Source organism: Hyperolius riggenbachi, chromosome 5, assembly GCF_040937935.1.
Source record: "Hyperolius riggenbachi isolate aHypRig1 chromosome 5, aHypRig1.pri, whole genome shotgun sequence".
In the NCBI taxonomy this organism is placed as follows: domain Eukaryota; kingdom Metazoa; phylum Chordata; class Amphibia; order Anura; family Hyperoliidae; genus Hyperolius; species Hyperolius riggenbachi.
In genome coordinates, this window is record NC_090650.1 from 62,438,669 (window position 1) to 62,455,912 (window position 17,244).

The following is a 17,244-nucleotide window of genomic DNA, read 5'->3' on the forward strand; positions in this document are numbered from 1 at the left end:
GAACAAACAATCGATATCACAGCAGCTGAGCAAAAGATGTACTATGTTGCCAGGCAACAAGGTGACAATTGAGTCAGACCTAAGAATGAGATAAAGAGGATGCGCTGGATGTAGGTTAGCTTGCACTAAATGCCGGTTGCCATAGAAACCTGTGAAGAGACTGCAAGACTATAGATCAACTCTACATACAAGTTTTGGGTATTTTTTTTTTACATAAAACACCAGACAATACATTAATTAGTGAACACACACACACACTTTTACGAGAACAACGAACAATACTATTAATATTATTGTTATTAATTTAGCACTGACATGATTACATTACTAACAGTCCCTCAAAGGGGCTTATAGTCTTATATCTACCATATACAAATATTCATTACAATCTAAATGTGCTCATACATTGAGCGATGTGTGGGCAGATCGACCAAGAGACAAATCTCTGTCTGATCAAATCTGATTGGACAGAGATCTGATGCCTGCTTGTACACTGCAGACTGATTCCCGATTCAGCAATCTTCCCAGCGACCCCATCTGGGCGTTTGAGTCCTATGGGAGAAAAGCGCTATAAAAAATGTTATTGTATTGTATTGTATCTCCGCCGTCTGCCTGGCCGCTCCCCAAGTGTAAACGCCCCCCCCAGTGTCCTGGAAAATCTCACCTGTCCCACTGTGATGACTCCTGGCCTCCTCCTCTGTCACCCTCAAGTGCCACCACATGGCATGTGTATCACATGGTGTGTGTGTGTGACGTCATGCACCTGGTGCCACATGGGGGTGCCAGCAGATCAGGCCTGGGAGTTGGGGCTGTAAAACAGGAGAGATTTCACACTGCACAGGAACCAAGACGGACATTTACACTTGGGGGACAGCAGCCAGGGGTCCATAGCATTCGTGGGTCGTCACGATATCGAACGCCATTACTGTTGCACACCCAATTGAGAGCTCTTAACTGAGATCTTTCCAGCATGCTTGATCAATACATTCCACTAATTCCGGCCCTAAATTGTTCGAATTATCGATTGGGCATGCTTGTTGTGGCACTAATTTTCATCTGATTCAATAGAATTATCGCACTGAATGGTCTTTTGGGTCACAAAATCGGTAGCTATATGGGCACCTTAAAGGGGCACTTTGACAAACAATTTTAAAATTGAAAATATGTGCAAACATAAACAAATAAGAAGTACATTTTTTCCAGAGTAAAATGAGCCATAAATTAATTTTCTCCTATGTTGCTGTCACTTACAGTAGGTAGTAGAAATCTGACAGAAGCGACAGGTGTTGGACTAAACCAGCTCTCATCAATTTCATCATAGTGCCCCTTTAAGGCCTTTTTTTAAGGGAGCCAATAAACTTACCTGTATCTACCTGAAGGTAATCCATGCAAACACAGGGCAAACATACAAACTTCATACAGATAGTGTCTTGGCCAAGATTTGAACTAAGGACCCAGCACTGCTAGGAAAAAGTATTATCCATTATGCCCTAGGTTTTCACCATAGTGTATGTGTACCCCTGTAAGTACATGGGTTGAGTTTAGGAAGTACTTTAACCTCCTTAGCGGTAACCCCGTGTGTGACACGGGGTAAGCCGCCGGAGGGTGCCGCTCAGGCCCTGCTGGGCCGATTTTCATATTTTTTTTTTTTGCTGGACGCAGCTAGCACTTTGCTAGCTGCGCCAGCACCCCGATCGCCCGCGCCCGATCGCCGCTATCCGGTGCAGCGTGCGCCCCCCCCCCCAGACCCCTGCGCTGCCTGGCCTATCAGTGCCAGGCAGCGCCAAGGGGTGGATCGGGTCTCCCAATGACGTCCCGACGTCGCTGACGTCGGTGACGTCATCCCGCCCCGTCGCCATGGCGACGGGGGAAGCCCTCCAGGAAATCCCGTTCTTTGAACGGGATTTCCTGATCGCCTATCGCCGGAGGCGATCGGCGGGGCTGGGGGGATGCCGCTGAGCAGCGGCTATCATGTAGCGAGCCCTGGGCTCGCTACATGATTTAAAAAAAAAATTTCATACCGCCAAGGGGGTTAACTTGTTTTTGTAAGTGTCTATATTTGGTGTACATCATTTTCTCTATTATTATGTACCCCATGTTTGTTGCTTACTTTGTACAGTGCCATAGAATATGTTGGCGCTTTATAAATCAGTAATAATAATATAATTATATAATGGCTGCCATAAGATGGCTGGGGATAGTCAGAAATACTGATTTCTGATTCTGCAGAAGTTCCAATTTCCGCAAATGGCGATTACCGATTCTGATGATTTCTGTTTTCTGAGGAATCTTTCTTTTGATTATTTTTTGCCTCTCTGATTGGCCAAATACTTCCAAGTTGACTCTGCATTCTCTGATTGAGCCAATGCTTCTGAGCTCTATGATTGGGCTAAAATTACCAGGTTGCGGTAATGCGGTATTTCTGGCAAAATCCAATTCCCAATTTCCGGATGAAAATTCAGATTTCCGATCCTAAATGCAGAAATGTTTATTCCGTGGTATCCAAAAGAGCACCCAAATTCAGATATTCTTTTTGCATTAGTTTTTGCAAAAATAATGTAAAATTCGACTTTCGATCAAAATTGCCATTAGAAATCAATCAATCAATTTTTTTGTGAATTTGTGCACTAATGTAAACGATTTGCGTTCCTTTCACGATTTTTGCTGAAAAAATTACCTATGTTTCATGTTTTCTGTGAATTTGCACATTAGAAAGAAAAATTTGTTTCGGTACTTATCCGTTAGCCGGGCGCATCCGGCAGGTGGCGCTGTTGTAGCGAATTTCATTCATGCTTAGTTAACATAGTGCTGTGTGAATGGAAGCGCCGCAGGTGGCGCTAATTGCATTGATACGGCACATAACAATAACTGTTAATGGGAACTAATATGTATTTCGTCTTCTTCTCCCACTTTGCCCTCCTCTGGCTTCTATACAATGCTGGCAGCCTGCGGGGACATGCGTATCCCCCCACTGTTTGTTTTCTTGCGACGAACGACTCTGGGCTAACGGATAAGTACCTTTGTTTCTTTTGACCATATTGCAAAAATACAATGTATTTTTGCAAATATTTTCTCTATAATTGAAAATAGCATTTTCAGTGCGAAAATGACTTTAGCAAAAATTTGCCAGCACCCCTGATACACATTTTAGGTTTAAAGCATGTCTTAATGTCCTGAAAACATAATTCCACTCAGATGTAGGGTGTAAGATGCCTCATTCAGCCATATTACCTCTCCCCTCTGCTCAGGGATGCAGGTGTGGGGCTTCATGGTCTCGCTTGGTTATAATCCCAGCCATGTGAAACGTATGATGTAAGGATTATGTCACTGCTCTCTTCCACCTGCTGGGCTGTGTAAATGTTGATTCCTAGGGCTGTAGCAATCCTTTATTATGAAACAGCTGATACTCCCACAAGGACAGCGCTTCACAGACAGCTGAACTCAATCAGGTATGAAATGAGCTGCAAGCCACAGTTCAGGGACAGGTTGTAGTAATACATTTCACAGCAACACATTGTGCACTCATAGCGAATAGAATAAAAAAATAATAATAAAGGGGTTTCTTTTTGTGTTAAAAAATGCATTATTCACCATTCAGCAACTGTAACCCTTAGTGGCTCCATTGTGTGTTCAGCAACTAAGTGTGTGGCTGCAAGAACGTTACTACAAGATGTGCGGCCTCTTTGAATGTCCTCCCAATGCACACTTATAGAGTCGTATACTTTGAGTGCAACCTTTTGCCTGCATATAATAAGCAGTAATGAGCAAAAATATTTGCAGATGATTTTTTTTTTTTGCATGAATTCTCTCAAAAAATAATGTAAAATTCAACTTTAGAGCGAAAATGCTATTGATAATTATTTTGGGTACTTATCCGTTAGCCGGGCGCATCCTCTAGGTGGCGACAAAACTCCACCAGAGTTACATCTTTCCCTACTATCCATGTCGGCCTGGAGGGGGAATAGTAATTAGCGCCACCTGCCGGATGCGCCCGGCTAACGGATAAGTACCTTATTTTGTAATACGTTTGTGATTTTCACTCTTTTCACAAACATTTGAGGTAAAAATGATTTTTTTGCATTTTTTTTTTGATAGTTACATCAGAAGGAAAAATGTGGTTGCTTTGACCATATTGTGAAAAAACAATATATTTTTGCAAATATTTTCTCTAAATCGAAAATAGCATTTATCAAGCAACACTGATAATAAGCATAGCTTCATTCACCTCCTATAGCAAGTGTAGTCTCATAGCCCCCATATTTCAAGCGTAAGCTCCCTAACAAATGCATCCTCTCACCTCCCCAAATAAGAAGTTCAGCCTCAAGTCACAAGGGCAACGAAAATCACTTTTTCATGGCTCATGCCACTCAAGTCTTCTCCTCCTTTTTACATTCCATTTACTCAGCTCCACTGTACATAGATCACTGATGAGACCTTATGTTGGCAATATGACCAGCAGCAGGATCCGTTACCAAAGTGCAGCAATTGGGGTCAGTAGCTAAAGAAGAGGAGAAGACCTGGGAGGAGGGGGGGAGAAGGGGAGTTATACTTATTTTTAAGAACTCCCTATCACTCTGCATGGGGTAGAAGCTGTCACTTGGAAAATAGGAGCCCAGGGAGAGCTATCATGGTATGCGTGAGAGTCTACAAATGGCCCTGGAGGAAAGGTCCCTGGCTCCCATAGTAGTCACTATAGTTGCTACTGGAGATCCCCAAACTTCTGTGTAATGGTTTGGTATTAGCTGGGCAGCTGAACTGTGTAACCACACTGTGGTCAAATTGAGAAGAAAACAATGTACTTCATGCTTACCCAGAGACACAGGTACAAAAGGCTACAAAAATAAACCCTCCGCCATTTTCTTCTTTTTAAAACCTCATGTACATTACTAATGGGTCCTCTTGTTCAGTTCTGCAACACTATTGGATGGTTGAATGTGTAAATTGGCCTGTTTATTTATTGTATTTATAAAGCGCAAACATTTTAAGCAGCGCTGTACATTAGTTAAGGTTACAGACAATATTTAGGGGTGACATACATAAGGCAATACAGGAATACATGCAAACCAGATCACGCAGCACATGAAGTCTGGCCATGGAGTCATACAACCCGGATGCCTATTTGGGTCTCTGGGGGTTAAAGTGGATCTGAGAGTTTATTGGGCATTCTTCCCTCCAAATTTGTCTTTTTACATTTTATTTATTACTTAATTGCATGTAAATGAATGTATCCACGCCCCACAGCTACTCCAGCACCTAGGCATTCTGAGTCCCATACTGCAAGTGCTCATGGGAGTTAGCCTGGAGAGGAGAAGGCTTTTGTTGAAGCATGCACGAGATTCCAGAGGCAGAGTGGCGGAGAGTGGAGGAGAGAGGAGTGGAGTTTTCACAGACTGGGCGGAGGAGATGCAGAGCAGCTTGGCTGCGTAATGATGACAAGCAGAACATGGCTGCTCTCATTTGATCACAGGAAGAAATAATCATATACTGTGGAAGCAGTTTGCAGCTAGATTTGCTGTGCAAACTATCTACATTTTAGATCAGATATGTAGACAAGTTATGTGCTATAGTTAGTTTTTCATCTTGGATCCACTTTAAAAGATTGGCCTTTGTTGTGCTGCTTGTATCTGCAGCTGGTAGAAAAAAAGACCGACTTGTGAGCACCAAGGCCTGGTGGACCTGATTAGTGTTGGGCGAACACCTGGATGTTCGGGTTCGGGAAAGTTCGCCGAACATGACCGCGATGTTCGGCATGTTCGGGCCGAACCCCGAACTCCCCGAACATCCCGCTTTTGGGGGCCTTATGGGGTCGCAGGCATAAGGGGGGAGCATGCCCCGATCGCGGGGGGGGGGTCGGAAATTCCCCCCACCCCCTCCGCTAGCGCTCCCCCCTCTGCCCGCTTCCCCATACAAAAGTTTAAGGAAAGTACCGGTGGTAGTGGATGGCCTGGCAGTGGCACTGTGGAGTGAGGAGGAGGAGTCCGGAGAGTGACGCGTTGAGGGAGGCCGGGCAGCAGGCGGTTCAGCGGTAGTACCCTTGTGGTACTTCCGCCCTTTCTCTGACCTCACGCCCGCTGCCCGGCCTCCCTCAACGCGTCACTCTCCGGACTCCTCCTCCTCACTCCACAGTGCCACTACCACCGGTACTTTCCTTAAACTTTTGTATGGGGAAGCGGGCAGAGGGGGGAGCGCTAGCGGAGGGGGTGGGGGGAATTTCCGACCCCCCCCCCGCGATCGGGGCATGCTCCCCCCTTATGCCTGCGACCCCATAGGGGGGCCGTATTCGGCCGAACAGTGCCCTGTTCGGCCGAACAGGGGCCCTGTTCGGCCAGGTTCGGCCAGGAATTGAGCCGTTCGGGCGAACGCGAACAGTTTGGCTGAACACCACCAGGTGTTCGGCCGAACTCGAACATCACCCGAACAGGGTGATGTTCTGCAGAACCCGAACAGTGGCGAACACTGTTCGCCCAACACTAGATCTGATGACCATAACATATCTAATGATAGGACTAACCAGTGCTCTATGCATATTAGTATTTTTTCCCAGTGATGCAAATTACGATGCAAAATCATAATGTGAAATGTAAAACTATTGCAAAATTAATTTAACACGTAATTGTAATTAGAATGTCTAATTTCGCATTTACGTCACGTGTAGTTTCCTGAAATATTAATCAATGTGAAAATGTGTTTTCTCATGCCCATTGGCTTCATTTAATTTGCTGAAAATGAATTTTTGCATGCATGCCCGTAACTTTTTGCACATATACTCATATATGTGAAAATGTGTTAAAAATACGTCCAAATCAAGACTATTGCTTAGCAACTAGTTGCATCCAATGATAGAAACCAAAGCGTATGACTCCAGAGGGTCCTTCTCGTGGACACTTCCTGTTCCTCCTTCCCCATGACAGTGGAGTGAAGTCTGCTGAAGTATTTCCTTACCTGTCCTGTCAGCTCACTCTTGTCCTCTCACTGCCTGGACCTTTTCATGCCTAGTAACTGCCTAGTCGTGAGAACGCCTAGGCAGTGATTAGGAGGCTATGGAGAACACTAGCGATGCTCATTTGGATTGCGTGGAAATAAAATTTCCTCATTTCTGATCGGAATGTAGAAATTGGTAAACGGAAATTGGAATTCTGCGAAAATCTGATTTACCGCTAATCACAGAATTCAGGTGCATTGGACCCATCAGAAAAGCAGAATTTTTCAGCAAAATTTTAATTTTAGACTTTTTACTAGACTGATTTTCCATTTTTCTGATTTCCGTTGTTTACATTTTTTTTTTTTTTAATTTGTATTGTCTGATTCAAAAATTTTGTATTGTCTGATTCAAAAAATGACTAATAAATTACTACTCAAAAATCGGAAATCAGAAAAATGGGAAATCGGAAAAACGGAAATCAGAATTTCCGCAGAATAGGAAATGGGCATTTCCAGCCATCCCTAGAGAGCAGTACAGGGGCAATGGAGAACACTTAAAGTGAACCAGAGACGAAGCACCCTCATGTATTTTACCATATATATCAGTGGGAACATTAGAGAAAACACCTACTCTGCTCTCTGCTTCATCCTTCACTGCTCAGCCTGCTAGTTAGCAGTCCTGATAAAATCCCCGACTGAGCATTCAGTCTGGCTTTGCTCAGGAATCACTATAGCTGAGTCTGTCTTCTCTGATGTTTTTTCAAGCCCAAGCCTGCCCCCTTCTGGCTTTGCTATAATGACTCAGCTATAATGATTCCTGAGCAAAGTCTGACTGAATGCTCAGTCAGGGATTTTATCAGGGCTAATTAGAAGCAGGCTGAGCAGTGAAGAATGAAACAGAGAGCATGGTAGGTGTGTTCTCTAATGTTCCCACTGATATATCTGGTAAAATACTTGAGGGTGCTTCATCTCCGGTTCACTTTAACTGGACTCTGAAAGATACCACATTGGGGATTTAAACCATGTTGGGAATCTGAAGGCGCTACACATGGAATCATATAATGGTGCTGTAATAGGGGACATGACTAGAGGGGCCAGCCAGGTTTAAAGGATACCCGAGGTGACATGTGACATGATGAGACAGACATGTGTATGTACAGTGCCTAGCACACTAATAACTAGGCTGTGTTCCTTTATTTCTCTGCCTGAAAGAGTTAAACATCAGGTATGTAAGTGGCAGTTCCTGAGTCAGGACTGGGTCAGACTACAGTGTGACCCTCACTGATAAGAAATTACAACTATAAAACACTTTCCTAGCAGAAAATGGCTTCTGAGAGCAGGAAATAGATAAAAGGGGTCAATAGTTCATAGATTTTAGCTCTGGCATACTTCAATTAATGTTTCATTGAGCAAAAACAATAAAACAGTAAAAACTTAAAAAGTAGATTTAAATATAAAATACAACTGTGGAATATCTTAGAAAGTCATTTTTAGGAGAAGGAAGATAGATACAATTGTTTATTTCATCAGTTTATTTTCACCTCGGGTGTCCTTTAAAGTCTACCCTTGACTACTTCAGTGTGTTGCTCTACCACTGGTGGCAGCAGCCTCGTGAGATTGTTGCCATGACAGTTGGAACTTCTAACAACCAGTCATTGTGACAAATCTGCCCCTGTGAAATTGCCCCTTTTTTTTCTCTTTTACTTGCCATCTATCCTCAAATTGGGAAGACTTCTTCTTTGCTTCTTGTCCAGCTAACCAATGTATTAGTCACATACTGAGTACCAGGCTCTCAAGGATTCCAGGAAGATGGAGACTATTTCAGAAGTCTATTTTAAGATCATTAATGTACACTCTTTGGCAGGGGCGTAACTATTAAACATGGGCCCCGCCAGCAAAACGTTTATGCCCCTGCCACATATTTACACCCTCTACCTTGTCAACCACTTGTGACTCTCACAGACTGGGTGCCCATCTTGCACAGGTCACAAAAAAATGTGTAAACAGTAACAGTCACAACCATAACAAGCGTAGCTACAAAATCACCTGATATGAAGGATAGACCCTTTTATCAGAGGGAGTGTAGTTGGGGAAATTGGTAGTTGAGCTTCCCTTCCAGCTCTGTGCCCCCCTGCTCCCCTGTAGTTATGCCCAGGGACAGTTCTAACTAAAATGGGGCCCTGGGGCAAAAGTAACCTGGGGGCCCCCCTGAACTCAGACAAGGTGGGTGTGTGCCTACCTCCATAATGCTGTGGGGGAGGAGGGAATGGGTGCTTGGCTGCATAATTTAGTGGGGTGATGGGGACACTTGGGGGCCCCTATGGATGCTGGAACCCTGGGGCAGTTATCCCCTTTGCTCCTATTGTAGCCCTGGCTATGCCTGTGCTCTGTGGGTTTGTTTGTTTATCAGTTATCTTTTTAGCCTGGAGTGCCTCTTTAAGTCTTACAACGTACAACTAACAGTTAACTAAAGAATCAAGCTACTATGGAAAACTACGGTACCTCTTTTCCTAATGCCCATAAATCAACTTCAATAAACATAAAACGAATGTTTAGTATATGTATGAGAACAAAACACACAAAGGGATGTTTAGACATAGTTCTCTGCAATTTTAATGAGCCATTGTTAAAGGGCAGATTGAAAATAATTTTTTATTGTGACAAATTGAATGTAGCCAAAAATAGAATGCAGCTGGGGAAAACGGGGTACCTGAACTGAGCAGCAGCAACATCAGTCCAGGCAAAGGGAAACTTCCCATTACAAAAAGAAAAAAAATTGCTAACGTGATCTAGAAAAGGAAACAGATGCTTACTGATAATATACGACTTGTGTGGAAAGGAAGCAGCGGCTTGGAGAGGACAGAGCGCGTCCAGCTGCTTCCTTCACATACTCAGCAATGAGAAACAGTGACAGTGTCAGCTTAGTAAATACATTTCATTCACATGCCTGCAGCTAGGAGGGTATTTATTTTTATCCCTCGAGGAACATAGAAACCATTTACTGAGAAGGGGAAAAAAAGCTAAGATCAGGCAAATTGTTTGATGGCGTTCCCAAAAAAATTCAAGAGTGTTAATGACCCTCTAAGCTAGCACAATACACAAGCTGGAGGATATTCATCAACTCATTAAAGGACAAGTAAGCCAAGGAGAAAAAAAAATTAACTTTTACTTACATAGGGATTCTTTCAGCCCTCCCATAGTTTTTAAGGTTCCTCAGTGTCCTTCGGGTCCCCTCTGTTGTTCCGCTGTCACCCCAATTAACCACTTGCGTACCAGCAGTCCGGGCCCCTTAAAGGTCACCTTAGCGTTTGGCGTCATGCGGACACGCTTTACGGCTCTTTACGACGGGGAATGCGGAAGAAGAGGACGCTTTGCCGGAGGACGACTGGCGGTCGGCCGAAAACGAAACTTAGCGGCGGAGGGAGACCGGAGGGCACCGAAGGACCGGCGCGGGCACAGGACGGCTGCAGGAGGCTTGGGAAAGCCCCCAGGTAAGTGAATTTATTTTTCCCCGCCGGTTAAGGTTCCCTTTAAGAACCAGAGACTACTGGTATCAAAAAACGGGGTCAACCATCATCAAGCTGCACAGACCCACCACTCTCGCCGTTCACACTGCTTACCCGCCGCTGCAGGCCACTGTGAGCCAATGAGATTGGTTCACAGTGATCACGGGGTCAGGAGCCAATGAAATTGATTCCTGACCGGCTCACAGAGCTCTGCTGTCATAGGGATGGCAGAGCAAGTAGTCTGCAACAACGGGAAAGCAACACAATTGGCTGGTAGTGGCAAGTCTGCGTGGTGCGGTGATTGAAATCTATGCCCTGGCTGGAATAAGCAGTCATAAACAGGGCATATATTTCAATTACCGCTGTTCGGACGTGGTTAATCTGGCTTGGTTTTGCACTACAGAGCATGCACTGTCCGGGCTACGCACCTCCTTAAATCCCGCTACTTTGGTTGGGAACATTCAACACATGCAGAGTTATACGTTTTTTATGAACTACGGCTACGGCGCTTGAGCAAACAGGAGCACGGCCGGCACAGCCCATGCACTGTAGCAGGTGACAGACCTTAGTTGGGGTGACAGCTGAACAACGGAGGGGACCTGGAGGAAACAAAGGGACCTCAAAGACTATGAGGAGCTAGCAGAAACCCCAGGTAAGTAAATGTCAACTTTTTCTCCTGGCTTAGGTTTCCTTTAGAGATAACATAAAATTAAAAGTTACCAGAAGGAAACAGCAGTTTTTTTTAAAGTTAATTCAAAGTCCAGTTCCAGTAAAGTAAATTAGTGGCATTTCAATACGAAATGCAGAGTTTATGACCACACTGAAGACCTGGTTTAAGACGGGCCCAACAGGGCCATACTTGCAAAAAGAGCACTTGGAAATTTGGTTTGCGCTAAATAGCGGCTGCTAAATTTACTGATATTTTACTACTTAGCAGCTTAGCAGTGGAAATTATGATAGTAAAATATTGATAAATGATGCCAATGTTTTACTACATCTAATCCTAACTCTTTAACCCTATTCTCATACAGAAAACTCCCTCTACCAATGCGTAACCTTAACCACCTTCTCTTACAATGCCTAACCTTAACCACCATCCCTCCCAGCCTAATGCTCCTCCCTTCCCGATGCCTAACCTTAACCTTACCCCTGATGCCTTACCTTAACCACCCCCCTCTATGGCTTAACCTTAACCACTCCTCCTATACTACCACTACACGGTTAACCTTAACCGTCCATCCTCCCTCCAACCCACCGCGCTGCCGTAGCATCCACATAAATGACAGCTATTGCATGAAATTAGGGCATGGATGCAAAATGCAGCTGCATCACCTTGCCAATCATACTTCATTTCAATAAGTGCAATCTGATTTTCTCCCATGTACAAATGCACTGCATGCTTGGAGCAATTGCATTTTTGTACCACTCAGTACCATGGCCTGTGCCTCCATAGGATCAAGTTGGGCTATTGCACAGGGACTCAAGCTCCTTAGGGGCCGACAAGTCAGGTAATGTAGGGGATCACACGTTTACTGTCCATACAGTATGAATATGTAAGCAGCCCCACATTCATTTTTGCCCAGGGACCATTCTACCTAAAACCATCTTCTTTCGGTACAAGTGAGTGGGCATTTCCAAAAATCTCACAGCAACGCCCAGAAAAACATGTGTGTTTACCTGTGCACTTTTCTTTTGCAGTGGAACCAGGCTTTAATATAAAAAAAATAATGTTGCTGTGGCAACAGCCTACTGAGAGCAGTGCAGTAAGCAGGGGCGTTTTTAGTCGTTTTTTCACTGCAGGCAAGAAACCCTGTGATGCCTACCCCCCTCCTGTGGTGACCTGCATGGAGCCAGCTCCCCCCGTGCCCCCCCCCCTCCCTGCTGCTCCTCAGGACACAGAACTTCCTGCTGTGGCACACACAGCAGAAGCAGGTAATAGAACACCTGTGGAGATGAGGCTTAGTCAGGGAGCAGGGCTTCATTTAGGGGTGGGGCTTAATCCAGGGGCATTAAGCTCCCCAGGACCAATGGCACTCCAGGCAATGGCCTGTACTGCCTATGCCTAAAAATGCACTGGCAGTAAGCAAGTGTCTCCACAGAAACAGGCAGAGGGGCTGAGACAAAGCTGTTTTGGGCCACATTCTTCATGGCCCATTCAGGCAGCCACCCACAAGTACAGGAGCTAAATGCAATATACTGCATATGGTTGCTGTGCACCGGAAGCAGTGCCTGTTATCCCCTTAGCTCCTCTGGCGTTTCTGTGGAAATGCACATTACTGTAGCAACATGCACATTACTGTGGTAACACCTGTGTGGCTAACAGGTTGCCGGGTGCTGCTCCATCTGCGGTAATAGCAGGTAATATTAACTTTACACAATTTATTGCATCTGGCCCTAGGTAACTGAGTCCACCTCCCAGTCTTCATTGACCTCAGAAACAGAGGAGAAAACATAACTTAAGAGAAAAGAGTATTTAATCAGGGGCTGTGTTTTTTTTTTTTTTTTTTTAATTCACTCTACCTTCAATTAAGCCATGTTTTAGGCATTTTGTAAAAAAAAATTCAGATTACCAATTTGCATACAAATATAACTTTTTGTCCTGTAGGGCTCCTCGCTGAGTCTGGTAATAGAAGACTGTAGAAGGATGGGGCTAAAGAATTCCCAGCACTGCAAATAAAAATGAAAGAAATCTAAAAGGTACATCCCTAAAGCAAAGGAGCATACAACTGTAAATGTTGAAAAGGTTCAAAATACTTTATTATTATCAAACCATATTATAGTACAGAGTAAGTAAAAACAATAAGAAAAAAAGAAATAACAAATTACATCTCACAAGTTGGTTGTCATATCAACTTAATGCAACCTGGAGTCCCAGATCACAGATTTGGATAGCTTGCAAAAAGGTAACGGAGAGCCCCACACTACAAATAATGGTAACATAGTCATATTAGTCAACATGTGATTTTAAATAACCAAAAAAAAAAAAAGAAAAAGAAAGCCCTAAAATATGCATATATGCAATACAAAATGCTAGAAATGAAAAGACATTGGGAAAGGCGGAAAAAGCAAACAAACAAACAAAAAAAACAAAATACACAAGATGTGTGGGCAATGGCTGCCAGAAATAATAGTTAAAAATAGTTGCCCATTCAGATAGGAGAGGCAGTAAGCTAAAAGGTAATAATGAGAATTGGCATAGGCTGCTGGTGACCTAATGTGCTAATATTATTTCTATTATTATTATTATTATTATTATTATTATTATTATTATTATTATTATTATTATTATTATTATTATTATTATTATTATTATCATTTACATATGAGAAGACCCAATTACGTAAACGTGAACTTGGTTCCATTTAACCAGCTTCATTTATGTAGTTACCGACCATTATTATTCACTAGGTGTCACCAGCGTTGCACATATGCAGCCAATCCCAGCACTCAACAGGGAAACCATCCCAGGAATTTTCTGCTAATGAGAATATACTATGGAGTCATCAGGACAGAAATAAACCATTTCAGCACATTATTTTGCAGCTAGAAATTAGCAAAGAGAGAAAATGTCAAGCATCTTATTTTGTAACTGGCAAAGGGAGATGAATGTGGGGGAGGTTATAACTATAGACATGAAATTGAATTATTCAGCTTCCATTCTTGCTATATAATCATTTATAAACATTTAGGCAGTGTCCACTCTTATCCAAATTTGCATGCATTTTGCGAATGTGCGAAAATGCGTTCGCTGCACATCCAATGAAAGTCATTGGAGAATCACACACCAGAAATATGCATTTTCAACGTTTTAAAAAACACACATGCGAAAATGTGCACACAAATGCAAGTTTTAATGCAAAAAAACAACAACTTGTAGTTCTTTTCACAATGATCAGCATGAACCTTGCCTAACAGAGGTCTCCTCAGGTGCTTATAATTTTAAATATACAAACATCTCTTGCACAACTGAACTTAAAGGAATACTATCGATACCCAAGTGTTCTAAAATGACAATGTACAAATAATGTCTAAGTAGCTGTGTAGACATTTTCCTACTTTTCATGTTAAATATCAGAGGCAAAAGCTGTAATTTATTGAGGGTAGGATTTAGCTATATTGGGACAAATCAATTGCAGAAGGGGTGTCTGCTTCAATGCACAGCCAGAGTTGCATATCAGACTACAGAAAGCAAATATCAAACATATCAAACTCTGAAAGCAAAAACAGTATGAAAAGCTGTGACAATTAGTTACATTTCCTCTGCTCTCTTCAGACACGTCAGTCAGAAACACAGGACACAGGCAGCTGCAGCTGTTGGGAGCTTAATCTCTCTCCCACACAGAGCTACAGATAGAGTTAACTGATCAAGTGTGACGGGAATTTCCCCTCGCCTCATGGCTCAGTCAGCCATCAGTTTTGGCGTCAGTAAAGTTTGAAAGTATTTTGCTAACAGTAAACAAAGAAGTTAAATGTACTAAAATGTATACACCAGTACTTAGGGCTCTTTCACATTAGGGCAGATTTTGTGCGTTAACGCAAACGGCTAACGTTTGCGTTAACCAAGGTAAAATGAAAGTCCATAGACTTTCATTTTACCTTTCACACCCGACGCTGCGTTTCGATGCGTTGCGGTTCCGACGCACCCGGGCGCAGTTTTTCATCCAACGCACCCGCGAGCCGGCGTTTTCCGTCGGGTTTAATTGCCAGCTACCGCCGCTGATTGCGTCGCACCGCAGATACCCGACGACACGCCGCAGGCAGACAACCTAATGTGAAAGAGCCCTTAGCAGCACTTCCCAAACAATTCCTGTGTCAATTGAAAAAAATATGTGAATTGATAGTATTCCTTTAAAGTGTACCAGAGACGATTAAAAGTACAAGTTTTTACATACCGGGGGCTTCCTCCAGCCCCATCTGCACGGATCGCTCCCACGCCGCCATCCTCAGCCTTCTGTAGCTTCTGCAACGGGTCCCGTTACTTCGGCCAGCTGGTCTGAGCATGTGCAGTGCGCTCCTCCGTCTCTCTCCAGTGGCTAGGAGCATTCTGCGTGGGCAGAACGTTCCCAGCCGCAGGGAGCAGTGATGATCGTAATTAGCAAAATTACGATTTCGCAAAATTTCGTGTACATTTTTGCAATTACGCCTTTACGTAATTACGATTTGCAAACGAAATTGATTTCATAGTCATTCATAATTTTGCATAAACATTTGCGTAATTTCACAAAATTTCACGTCATTTTGTGCAGAATTTGGAGGTTAATATCAAAGCCCCCATATATGCTACTGACACCAAAATTGCTACCTATGTTAATGGGAATAGTGGGTACAAGGGAAAAACATAATTTTCCAAAAAGATCATATCGTTTTTGAGAAAACCAATTTCAAAAATGCAAAGAAAAATGTTTTTAAACTTGAAAGAATGACTTGTACTCAATATTCTCCTTGATATACATATGTACCAATTTTGATAGCAATGGCATGCTTGGGGGCTTTGCTATTAACTGCCAAAGTCGGCACAGAATATCACAAAATTGCATGAAAATTACGCGGAAAATTAAGCAAAATTATGAGATACTACTATTACCTACAAAATTAATTATGATTTTCCCTGAAATTTCGCATTACGATTACAATGCAAAAATGCAAATTTCGATGCGAAATTTCAGCCCATCACTGCCGGGGAGAGATGGAAAGACGGAGGAGCGCACTGCACATGCTCAGACTGGCTGCAACTGGCGAAAGTTACGGGACCCAGTACCGGAGCTGGAGAAGGCTGAGGACGGCGGCATGGGAGCGATCCATACGGATGGGGCTGGAGGAAGCCCCAGGTATTTATAAAACTTGTACATGTACTCATCTCTGGTTTCCTTTAAGTTATACGTGTGTATAGATGAGATCGATAACATAGATCAGCTTGTCTGTTGCTTTCTGTTTTGTGGTCTCTAGGTCTATTAATTCATCTTGAAATCTTTGATTTCTGTTTAGGGTTCAGATCAGCACAAGTGCATTCTTACATCTCAGCTTCCCAGCCAGTACAAGTAAAACTGGATATTATAGTTTTGATGAACCAATGCTGGCCACATACAGTCATCGCATCTTCATGTCCCCTTGCTGGGATGAAAACCACAGATCACAAGGACAAGCCAACGATCGCTGTACCACCACCCTCTGAACGAGATGTCACAGGGCGACGCGGCTTGCCGTCCGCGTGAACCGGCCCTTAGTCTTTGTTGAATAGAGCATTACATGATGATATATCATGTGCTGTCAATAATCTGAGTAGTTCACTTTTATCAGTAAATTTGTGGTGAAATTTAATTCAAATTTTATTCTGGCAAAAAGAGCATCCTTTTTTCACACACAAGGCTCTGTGTAAAAGGCGAAACATGGTTTACTATCTTCTTTTCCTCACGAAATACAAACTATTTTACATTTGCTGATGTGCTATACACATACACAGGTCTGCTATGTGTGCTGTATTTGGGTATGGAAGGACTGAAAGGGGAAACCATTATTTTCCGCCCTCACTGTGGTTTCTGGAAGCGTAAAAGACAACATAGAATAGATGCCAATTCTTCAATTTACAGCTCTCTATGCTCCCTTTAATGCTGAACACACTGTTACAAAATCACTGAGGTCAATTTCTAAGGTTCATTTCTGTGACTCTTGACATAGACATCCTCTGTGGGTAGTGAGTATTTTTCTGTGTTTGCAATGTTTTTTAATCTTGTGCTTTCTACAAAACATTGACAGTAACGCAAAACTATTTTTTATATAACATAAACCAGTCAATTTAAAAAGATTTACCTCTCTTTGA

At 43.1% G+C, this 17,244-nt stretch overlaps 1 long non-coding RNA gene across 1 annotated transcript; it reads left to right on the forward strand.

Annotated features, from left to right (window-relative positions):
• The first annotated feature begins 154 nt into the window (after positions 1-154).
• Positions 155-16,701, forward strand: LOC137519627 (uncharacterized). Its single transcript, XR_011021050.1, has 3 exons — positions 155-198; positions 13,033-13,124; positions 16,413-16,701. It is a non-coding gene; the product is annotated as an uncharacterized lncRNA (long non-coding RNA).
• The last annotated feature ends 543 nt before the right edge of the window (positions 16,702-17,244 follow it).